Source organism: Schistocerca serialis, chromosome 3 (genome assembly GCF_023864345.2).
Source record: "Schistocerca serialis cubense isolate TAMUIC-IGC-003099 chromosome 3, iqSchSeri2.2, whole genome shotgun sequence".
NCBI classification, from domain to species: domain Eukaryota; kingdom Metazoa; phylum Arthropoda; class Insecta; order Orthoptera; family Acrididae; genus Schistocerca; species Schistocerca serialis.
This window is the reverse complement of record NC_064640.1, coordinates 144,848,753-144,860,241: the sequence shown is the minus strand read 5'-3', so window position 1 is coordinate 144,860,241 and position 11,489 is coordinate 144,848,753. Positions and strand designations below refer to the sequence as shown.

At 45.0% G+C, this 11,489-nt stretch overlaps 1 protein-coding gene across 4 annotated transcripts in view; it reads left to right on the top strand.

The window, feature by feature from the left end:
- Positions 1–65: 65 nt before the first annotated feature.
- Positions 66–11,489, top strand: part of LOC126469854 (coiled-coil domain-containing protein 77-like) — a 202,235-nt gene continuing 190,811 nt past the window's right edge. For 3 of the 4 annotated variants that reach the window (XM_050097160.1, XM_050097161.1, XM_050097158.1), the window contains exon 1: positions 66–172. The gene's annotated coding sequence lies outside the window, so the exon portion shown is untranslated. The remainder of the gene's footprint in view (positions 173–11,489) is intronic. The other variant, XM_050097159.1, reaches the window with a different exon arrangement.

Here is an 11,489-nt window from a genome sequence, read left to right as displayed (position 1 = left end):
AATCGAGGCGAAGTGTCGCGACTGTTATATTAGACTGTGGTTAACATAACAATTTTGGTTTGTCTGTTGTAGAGTCTTTGGTAACAGCTTTCCCCCGTGTATGTTTGAATATGTGCGGAACTTTTGAAAGTTGTTTTAATACATTTTACCTCTCTGGATTACAGTTTGAATGGTAAGATTGTATGACATGCAGTAAAGTTCATTTTTGATGTAGAGTCCCTGTTACCGTATGTTACTTTGGTTTGCTAATGTTGGCTTGTATTTTTTTGGTCGAGTATGCAAATAATGACAGCTGTTCTACAAATGCGGTGTTTTGAAATCTATTCTTCTCCCTCACTAATTATGCACATCTGATTCATTTAAACAGACTGTGACCATATTGTAATCATGGACTTAATCAATCTTGGCCTGGTGTGCGAACTTTTCAGGAATTTGGAGATGCGAAAATACTGTGTGAAATGAAAATACTTCAGATCTGTTGCAGTAAAACAAAAATTATGTTGAAATAACTGTACGCTCTGCAATTGTGCCTTCTCTTACTCGGAAACCCGCAATCAATAAAAATTAAATTCAAATAACTATTGTTTTGTCTTTGTTTAAATTTCACCAGATTTACAGATGAAATTTTGTACGTGGACGCTTGCAGCTGATTTTCACCATATTCTGGTCGCGAATCCAGTGTTATACAGAAATGTATAGTAGAACCGTATTTGTGTTATGTGCCAGATATTATATTTCTCCACACAAACTATTAGAATTTCAGTATAGTATCATCGTGCACCGCCCCCAAACCCATCTTGGACGTTTCTGGGAGGTGACACACAGAACGTTTTAAAAAGTTTTGATATGGCGCTGTACCAGTATTTCACATTAGAAGAAAAACTGGGCTTGTGTCTGCTGTGTGAATGAAGCTGATAAAGTCACACATACAGCTATGGCTCCAAATCAGGATTTTCGAATTATTGTCAATGATGGTACCTCAGAAACTGTGTAGACACGTTTCAGTTTTCAGAAACCTGTGAATTCTTCTATCAGGTGTTGAATTGCAGTGGCCCGAGAATTAAGAATTGTAATTGAAATCAAATGTCACAATATGACATTATGTAGCGTAAATCTCAGCTGTTTTACTAATTACTTTACAAAGTAATTTGTAGCCAAGAAGATTTTATTCCCTGAACTGTGACCATGACAAGCTTCTTTTATGGCTGAATTTGGTACACATAATGCAAACCTTGGCAAAGTCCATCAGCCAGAGCATAAAGGAAACTTCAGACTGTCATCAGATGATGTACTGAAATTATCATAATCATCCTCTGGGTCAAGCTCAGTTCCAGATAGCTCACTACTTAAGGTGGTAGTTTGTTCTATCAATTACAGATTGATGGAGCTGTATAATTGATCCGATAGCCTAATAGGTGTTACTAACCATTTATTCCATAGTGACGGGTGTGACATTTGGAAGATTTTAATGACTCGTATATTTTCCTCTAGTAATTTTTTAAAGTTTGGTTAATGTATTACCTATTACCTGATAATGCTTACACTCTTCATTTAGTCAGTTATTTTCTCTTTAGAATTTACGAATAAAGACAAGAAAAGAGTTAATTTTTGTGATGGGTATGACCTTGTTCCTGTTTTTTTTTTTTTCCAAAAAATTGTGAAACTATTAACCAAACTGCAGGAATTTATATTTTTTAAAGTTGGATAAGAAATCAGTACAACAGAAAATGCACACAGTTTTTAAAAATGTAGATATTTTTAATTTATGAAACATATTGTATTGCTGTGACAGGTATGACTTTTAACTGTGATGGGTGTGACTCCATCCAACTATGTGAACTTATTGTTGAGAAACAAGCTTTTAACAATGAGACTTGTAACTGGTGCTACCTTAGTTCTTCCATCAGAAACATGTCATCAAAAATGGTGTGCATCAGGCATTATGTTTATTGTTTACGGAAGTGATAATACATTTTTTATACCATTGTTTTGGAATAACTATTTGAATTGAGTCTGGCCCTTGTTGTTCACTGGAACTGGAGGAGAAACTTATGTATGGATAACAACAGATATATTTTCTGTTGAAATGTCTGTTTTTTCTTTCTCTGGCCAAATCCAGAAACTACCACTGCAATGAATGTAATTCAGTTGTACTTTACGTCTTTCTGCATTGCAATAATACCAGTTATCTTGGCATAATAGATAATTTTCCTGTTTGTTTGAACTTTGCTGCATTTTGGGTTTTCCATTTCCAGAGCGACTTGTATGAAATCATGCAGCGTAATGTTCTGGATGGAGATATTTCCCTTGGGATATGCTAGTAACATATCTTGAGTTTCAGGTACAGATTTATCAAGCACTCTAATAGATTCCAATGCAGACTTAACCATTCTTCCCACTAAAAGGTGATTTCCATCCGGCACTTCAAAAATGATACTTTTACTGTACAGTGGGTTTTGGTCAACTGTCCTCCCACCTGTCTTCCAACACTGATATGTGTATTGCTGTTTTCTCTATTGAGACATACAGTAATTGAATCTCACATTCACATTATGAAACAATTGTGGAAGTCAAGTAAAGAATTGATTATGGATTTCCTTGCCTGTACTTGGAAAAATGCCTTACACTTTTATATTGCCACCTATACTATCCACTGTCCCTTTGTGTTGGGATGTGGCAGAAAAATTCCACTCTCCTGCCACACCAAGATCCGCCGCACTCATGAAACGCAGATTCAGTAGTGTATATCTGTTTTTGAACTGTGCAGGTCGTCCATAAGAAAAAACAAGTACTTTTTCCAACTGAGGAAACTCTGTTTTCAGTTTAGAAATAACAGCTTTCAGAAAAACCCAAAAATACGCCTTATCCTGGGAGAATTTATCACTTATAACTAAAATTGGCCGCTTTGTACTTTAAGCCAACCATAGCTAGTGAGGACTGTTGATTGTAAATGACTCCAATGTGTGCTAGATATCTGGTCCTCATAAAGAGCTTCTTAATTCTCAACAAAGTCAATTTGCAGCAAACATTAATTTTCCTCTGACACATTTTTTATTCTCAAAATATTCAGACTGGACACTTTTAACATAGCAGTGTATTTTCATATATGCAAGGTTACTTTCTGTTTCGTTTATGGTATATAATACAGAGCCATCAGGCTCTACAAGCCTAGGAAATCCTTCCACCTCATCCCATTGGTTCAGAGTCAAAATGCGGTCCGTCATGTAATAAATTCTCAACAGAAGTCCCTTCCCCTCGAGGAACAACTCCACCTCCTCAGCCAGAGAAGAAATCCTCCTCTCTGGTTCCTGATAAGGACAGGGCTCCCTCTTGGAATACATCTCCTCGGAGTTCCCAAGATAGGAAGCCTGCTACCTTGGGTTGGACTTGGGAGCCATGCTCCAAGGTCCCCAAAGTCACTCGCACTCTGTCCAATCCAAACATCTCTGCCACCTATTCCCTTACTGATAACACCTCCCCACTCCCTCTGAGGAAGAAGAAGGAGAAAAAGAAGCACCACCACCAGTCCCAGGACAGGACTTCCATGGAATCCCGGAGCACTTCGCCCCTTCTTCTCACTCCACATCAGCCCCAGTTATTAAGGATGTCACCCCGTCCTCGTGGGTGAGACCACTGACCTGGTGACATGACATCCCTTCGGTTTCTTTATGTCTACCTGAATTGCAATGGATATTACTATCACCTCCCAGAAACACAACTTAATTCCTCTTATTCTGCATTCTGTCTTGTTCTTTCAGAAACAGTTATGTGATGACTACTCTCAAATGTTTCATGGTTATTGGACAATCTGTCAGAACTGTGCCGGCCCTGAGATAGCATCTGGAGGGATCTGCACTTTGGTTCGCACCAACGTCATTAGTCATTGGATCCCCCTTCGTACGAACTGGAAGCAGTAGTGGTACGAGTGCGAACGACCCCAGCAATCACTATTTGCAGTGTCTGCCTTCCTCCAGGTAGGCCACTTCCTTATGTTGAATGACCTACCTTAATACAGAAACTCCTGCCCCCATATCTCCTCCTTGGGGACTTCAATGCAAACCACCCCCTGTGGGTGAGTGCCACGTTGACGGGTATGGGTCTTCTAATTGACCAACTTATTACAGCCTTTGATTTGTGTCTCCTCAATGATGGTTCCCTTACCCACTTCAGTGTTACACATGGCACCTTTTCTGCTATCAGTCTCATTCCATGCTCTCATGGCTTCACTACATTGCTCATCCCGTGATGATCTTTGTGACAGTGATCACTTTCTGGTGATTCTGTTGTTCCCCTGCTGCCGACAGGGCATTACGCAGAGCCAGTTGGCCATTATGTAAAGGGTGTACATAACTTCTGGGAGCACTTTCAATTATTTATTGCACAAGAACCAAACATTGTACAGATATCATACATACACTCCTGGAAATTGAAATAAGAACACCGTGAATTCATTGTCCCAGGAAGGGGAAATTTTATTGACACATTCCTGGGGTCAGATACATCACATGATCACACTGACAGAACCACAGGCACATAGACACAGGCAACAGAGCATGCACAATGTCGGCACTAGTACAGTGTATATCCACCTTTCGCAGCAATGCAGGCTGCTATTCTCCCATGGAGACGATCGTAGAGATGCTGGATGTAGTCCTGTGGAACGGCTTGCCATGCCATTTCCACCTGGCGCCTCAGTTGGACCAGCATTCGTGCTGGACGTGCAGACCGCGTGAGACGACGCTTCATCCAGTCCCAAACATGCTCAATGGGGGACAGATCCGGAGATCTTGCTGGCCAGGGTAGTTGACTTACACCTTCTAGAGCACGTTGGGTGGCACGGGATACATGCGGACGTGCATTGTCCTGTTGGAACAGCAAGTTCCCTTGCCGGTCTAGGAATGGTAGAACGATGGGTTCGATGACGGTTTGGATGTACCGTGCACTATTCAGTGTCCCCTCGACGATCACCAGTGGTGTACGGCGAGTGTAGGAGATCACTTCCCACACCATGATGCCGGGTGTTGGCCCTGTGTGCCTCGGTCGTATGCAGTCCTGATTGTGGCGCTCACCTGCACGGCACCAAACACGCATATGACCATCATTGGCACCAAGGCAGAAGCGACTCTCATCGCTGAAGACGACACGTCTCCATTCGTCCCTCCATTCACGCCTGTCGCGACACCACTGGAGGCGGGCTGCACGATGTTGGGGCGTGAGCGGAAGACGGCCTAACGGTGTGCGGGACCGTAGCCCAGCTTCATGGAGACGGTTGCGAATGGTCCTCGCCGATACCCCAGGAGCAACAGTGTCCCTAATTTGCTGGGAAGTGGCGGTGCGGTCCCCTACGGCACTGCGTAGGATCCTATGGTCTTGGCGTGCATCCGTGCGTCGCTGCGGTCCGGTCCCAGGTCGACGGGCACGTGCACCTTCCGCCGACCACTGGCGACAACATTGATGTACTGTGGAGACCTCACGCCCCACGTGTTGAGCAATTCGGCGGTACGTCCACCCGGCCTCCCGCATGCCCACTATACGCCCTCGCTCAAAGTCCGTCAACTGCACATACGGTTCACGTCCACGCTGTCGCGGCATGCTACCAGTGTTAAAGACTACGATGGAGCTCCGTATGCCACGGCAAACCGGCTGACACTGACGGCGGCGGTGCACAAATGCTGCGCAGCTAGCGCCATTCGACGGCCAACACCGCGGTTCCTGGTGTGTCCGCTGTGCCGTGCGTGTGATCATTGCTTGTACAGCCCTCTCGCAGTTTCCGGAGCAAGTATGGTGGGTCTGACACACCGGTGTCAATGTGTTCTTTTTTCCATTTCCAGGAGTGTATGTCATTTTGGAGAGAAATCCTGGAAGGGGTTTTTTTTTTTTTTCCCATGTATACCGCCACAGCTTAGTTTCATAATTTGTCTATAGTCAGCACTGCTAGCAAACGTGGCGAGTTCAGGAGCAGAGCAAGCTGTCTGTGTGTTGGAGTTCAACAAACACAAGTATGCTACAGCTGTTCAATAGATGTTTAGAACCAAGTACAGTAAGAAGCCACCAACAAGGAAGGCCATTTACAACTGGCACAACAAATTTGTTACGACGGGTTGCTATGGTTGTAGGTTCGAATCCTGCCTCGGGCATGGATGTGTGTGGTGTCCTTAGGTTAGTTAGGTTTAAGTAGTTCTAAGGTCTAGGGGACTGATGACCTCAGGTGTTAAGTCCCATAGTGCTCAGAGCCATTTGAACGATGGGTCGCTTGTGCCCGGCAAAGAGAAGGGGACATCCCAGTGTGAGTGAAGTTAATGTGGAGTGCTTACAAGAGACATTCATAAGGAGTCCAAAGAACACGGTGCACCGTGCATCCTGTGAACTCGAAATGGCTCCAATGACAGTGTGGAAAGTCCTGTGGCAGAAGCTGTCTATGAAACCATTCAAATTGGAGCTAGTTCAGAAGCTCAATGACGACGACATAGACAAGCGTTTTGAGTTTTGTTCACAGTTGCAACAATTGAATGAGAATGGGGATGGCATTGTTGATCACTTAATTTTTAGTGATGAAACTACTTTTCACACTAATAGGAAAGTGAACAGGCATAATTGTAGAGTCCACACTAATGCATTGAATTTGAGCATGAGTCCCATAAGGTAAATGTTTATTGTGCCTTGCCATGTTGAAAACTGTATGGGCCATTCTTCTTTGCCTAGAGCACTGTTATTGTATATTCCTACTTGAACATGTTGCAGCAATGGCTGATGCCTCAAATGCAATCACTCTCTCCGTTCATCTTTCAGCAGGACGGGGCTCCACCCCATTTTCATCGTGAAGTTCGTGGGTATCTGAACACGGAGCTGCTGCATCGATGGATCAGCCGTGCTACAGAAGGGGACAGCTGTTTCATTAAATGGCCTCCCCCATCACCAGATCTCACACTGTGTGACTTTTTTCTGTGGGGACATATTAAAGATCTGGTGTATGTACCGCCTCTACCACATGATGTAGCAGAGCTCCAGGAGATAATATAGGAAGAGACTGCCACAGTCAACGATGCCATGTTGGGACGGGTATGGCAAGAATTCGATTACCGTATTGATGTCTGCCTGGTCACTCATGGTTCGCATATTGAATGTTTGTAAAAAAAAAAAAAAAAAAAAAAAAATATTCAGAGTTTCTCTTCAAAATGCAAAATGTATGACATCTGTACAATGTGTAGTTCTTGTGCAATAAATAATTGAAATTGTTCCCAGACTTTATCTACACCCTGTATGTCTGCTGTGCACTTCAACACGTCTCTCTCAGGTTGCATTGCTGCGGTCGTGCGAGACACCTCTGACACTATTCTTTATGCCGCTGGCTATCCCCTGGTTGCCCTTGTCGACTGGTGACGTGGTTGGTGAAGGACATAGCACTCTCTATCCATGACCACTGACAGGTGCTGCAGCGATTTAAATGATGCCCTTCACAGACCAGCCTTATCACTTTTCTGTGCCTCCGTGCTAAAGCTCACTACCTTATTAAGTAGAGTAAAAAGGAATGCTGGGAGCACTGTGTTTCCTCCCTGGGAATGTATGCATCTTCATTGCATGTTTGATCCAAGTTCCATAGCCATCTGGGCCGCCAGCAAAAATCAACTGTCCTATAGGGTGCTCTGTGTACTGATCCATTGGCCCTTGCAGAATATCTTGCGACACACTTTGTGACATCATCAGCATCCTCATGCTATCCTGCTACCTTACACTGGCAGAAACAGTGAGTTGAATAAACTCCTCTCTGTTTCAATCCCCAACAAGCTGAAGCCTGTAGTGAACTCTTCACTCTATGAGAATTCTTGCAGGCTCTTAACTCTTCACATGACACAGACCCAGGACCAGACTCCATCCACAACCAGATCATCCAACACTTGGAAGTTATCCAGGGCCAACATCTACTCGGGGTCTTCAACAGTATTTGGCTCATGGGTGACTTCTCCTCACAATGGTGAGGTAGCACCATCCTTAAGCCCGGGAAGAACACAACACCTCTCTACAGCTCCCGCCCGAAGAAGAAGAGGAAGAAAACTGGAAATCATGGGAAAGGGCCCATGCAGAGGCCTGTCAGACGGTGCCTTGGAGCTGGCATTCCATGGATGCTTCTGAGATGGGCTGTACCAGATGCAAAAATCCTTGACATACATGCTCATGGTTCTAAAATGATAGAAGGCTGGATGGATTTTTATGTTACCTACTGGCATGGTACACCATTTACTGTGTGGATAATGTTCACAACAGAGCTGCTAACCATTAACAGGACCCTCCATTTTGTTACTCAGGCCTCACACCACAGTGTTTTAATATGTACTGACTCAATGAGCAGCCTTCAGGCTATAGACTGATGCCACCCTCTGGTCTCTGCTATCCCTAACCTCCTCTCTGCCCTTGGCTGTGCCACCTGCTTAGTTGTCTTTCTCTGGGTCCCAAATCATGTAGGTATCCTAGGGAATGAACTGGCTAACTGCTTGGCTAGAGAGGCAGATATTTACCCCCATTCCCCTTCATGATTCCAGGTGCAGATATGCGGATACATATCAGATCTCACTTTTGCTCAAAAGTGGAATGACATCTGGTGTGCTGCTACTGCTATCAGTAGTAAACTCCACACAATCAAGGAGACTACTGCAGTTTGGCACTCTTCTGTCCACTCCTCTCTGAAGGAGTCTGCTGTCTTATGCTGTCTATGTATTCATCCTACTGAGCTCACCCATAATTTTCTTGTGCATAACGAGTGCCCCCCCCAATAATGTGGTTGAGGAGCCAGGCTGATGGTATCCCATATATTGGGGGAATGTCCCTTCTTTTTTGGCCTTTTGTACTAAGTATAGCCTTCCAGATTCCTTAAGTTTAATATTAACAGATGATTCACAGGTAGTTGAACTGGTCCTCAGTTTCCTTCGTGAAATTGGTTTTTATTTTCAGATATGTGGTTTTGCTTTACTCTTGGAACAGGGACAGGGTGGTTATGGTTAGGGCCTCTCTTCATGTTTTCTGCGGCTTGGATGTATAAGCAACTCCCGTACAAAGACTGTTCTTTTATCCCTCTGTTTTTCCAGCTTGTAGATTTGGCCTACCCATTTATGCCTTCTACTGCGTGTTTTTATCTTCCTCACTTTATAGTTTGACCCCTCTCACTGGATCCACCCATTTTTAGCAGACACCTCTATGTTACGCATGTAATTTTTGAATCACGAGATTGATGACCTCGCTGTTTAGTCCCATAAATCCCCTCAATCAATCAGTCAACCTATCTGCAGTGACTATGATCATCCTCTCCATGTGGAGAGTCCTTGCACCCCACCACCCATGTGCGTGAACTGTTCCAGCCAACATTCTGCTCACTTGCTGGATTCCCCGCAGGGGGCCCATCACTCTTCGGCAGTTCGTGCTTGGCTACCACAGTGCCCCAGCCTTTGCAGCACTGTTTCCCTTCCATGCTGCATGTCTATTCCTTTTCCCCTCCCTTGGGGAACATGTCTGGGGTATTATTGGGAATGTTCTGCATTCTGTTGCTGACCTGTGAAGAGCCTCAACTTTCTTTTTGCCTCCTTTTTCTTTTCTTTGTTTCCATTCTCCTCTTTCCTCCTCTTCGGCGTTTGAGGATCCTCTTTTTTTCTTCTTCTTCTTCTTCTTCTTCTTCTTCTTCTTATTCTTCTTCTTCTTCCTCCCTGTGTGCTCCTGAAGGCCGGCCCGTGCATTTGAGGCATAAAAGGTAACTGGTTAACGCATAATTCCCAGCCCCGGGTCGACAGGTGGGGTTCGTACATACCCCCTGGTACAGGCCAGACCAAGGGAGGGGTGATTGCCTGAGCTGTAACCTTCCCAGATTGCCCATTGGTCCCTCCGTCAGGTGTTCGGGAGGTGTGACCTGAGGTGTGAACAATCACATAAGGCAGGTGCACCCCCTTGTGTAGGGGTCCCCAGTTGGAAGGAGCACACCATCAGAGATGCTGGTAATCATGGGGGATTTCCTCACGATGAGTCACTCATCCTCTGCATCAATGTCGACTTGAACGTAATGAGGCTACTGATTCGAAGACTCTTCCCGATGCACCGCGGTTCCTTATGGTATCACGTACTGCAGTCAGTCAGTCCTTTGCCACGGTCAGTCTGTTTATTATTCAGAAAGGTGTTGATGCAATTGCTGACCCTGTGAAATCCTGCTCTCGTTTATGGAATGGCACCTTGCTTTTGGAGACGGATTCTGATGCTCAAGCTCAACAACTACTTGCTGCCTCGCTTCTCTACGCCTACCCTGTTCATGTCGAGGCACACGGAACTTTGCATTATTCCCGTGGCGTAATTTACACCAGGCTGCTTGATGATCTAACCGAGGCTGAAATATAGTCTTACCTCTCTGATTAGGGTGTCATAGCCTTCATCATGTAATGAAAAATATAGTTGCCCACTCGCACTCTTTCCCTCACCTTTGATAGGGTGGTGCTGTCATCCAAGATTAAAGCAGGCTACGAAATCATCACAGTCCGGCCATACATTCCGAATCTGATCCCCCTTTTACCAGTGTCATCTGTTTAATCACACTAGAATGTCTTGTCGACACCCAGCCAAATGCGTAATCTGTGGCAGGGACGCACACGAGGGCGAATGTCGACCTCCTCCTTCCCGTTGTATCAACTCCAATAGTTGCCACCCTGCCTCCTCTCACGATTGTCCCGTGTATCTAGATGAGCGGGCTGTTCAAGAGATTCGAGTAAAGGAAAAAGTGCTTTACCCAGTAGCTCACAAGTTACTGGCTAGTCACAAACCCTGTGTTCTCCCGTGTGCCACTTATAGTTCAGTTCTTGTTACCCCTTGCTCCATGAAGGACACGGCTACACAGACATGCGACCTCAGATTTGGCTCTGTTATATAGATAAAGGAAAAGAATATTCAAGAATTAAAAAGTCTTGACCGTCTGTCGTACTCTGAGGCCCGACAGAAATTTGACAGTCTCCACCCGGTGACTTTAATGATTACTTTTGCTTATTTTGCATACTTCCCCCCCCCCCTCCTCCTTTCTCCTTACGTCCATCCTGTCCCACTGTGCAAGGTGGCACAGTGATTAGCACACTGGACTTGCATTCGGGAGGACGACAGTTCAATCGCTTCAGGCAAATGGCAGGATGGTTCCTTTAATAGGGCACGGTCGACTTGCTTCCCTAATCTGATGAGATTGATGACCTATCAGTTTGGTCTCCTCCCCCAAATCAACCCCAACCCCTCCATCATGTCTCCCTTCCCTTTCCTCTTCCCTGGCAATTCCCATTCCCTCCATTTATGGACCCACTCCTACTCGGCCGGAGAAGGAACCCTCTTCTCTAGCACTCACCAGAGATGCAGCACACTCTACTAGTCCCCTCCCTGATGTCTCCAGGACAAGAAGCCTGTTACTTGAATTCAAATGTGGGAGCCACACGCTGTGGCCTCAAGGCCACTCATTCTCCTTTGGATCCTGATATTGCTGC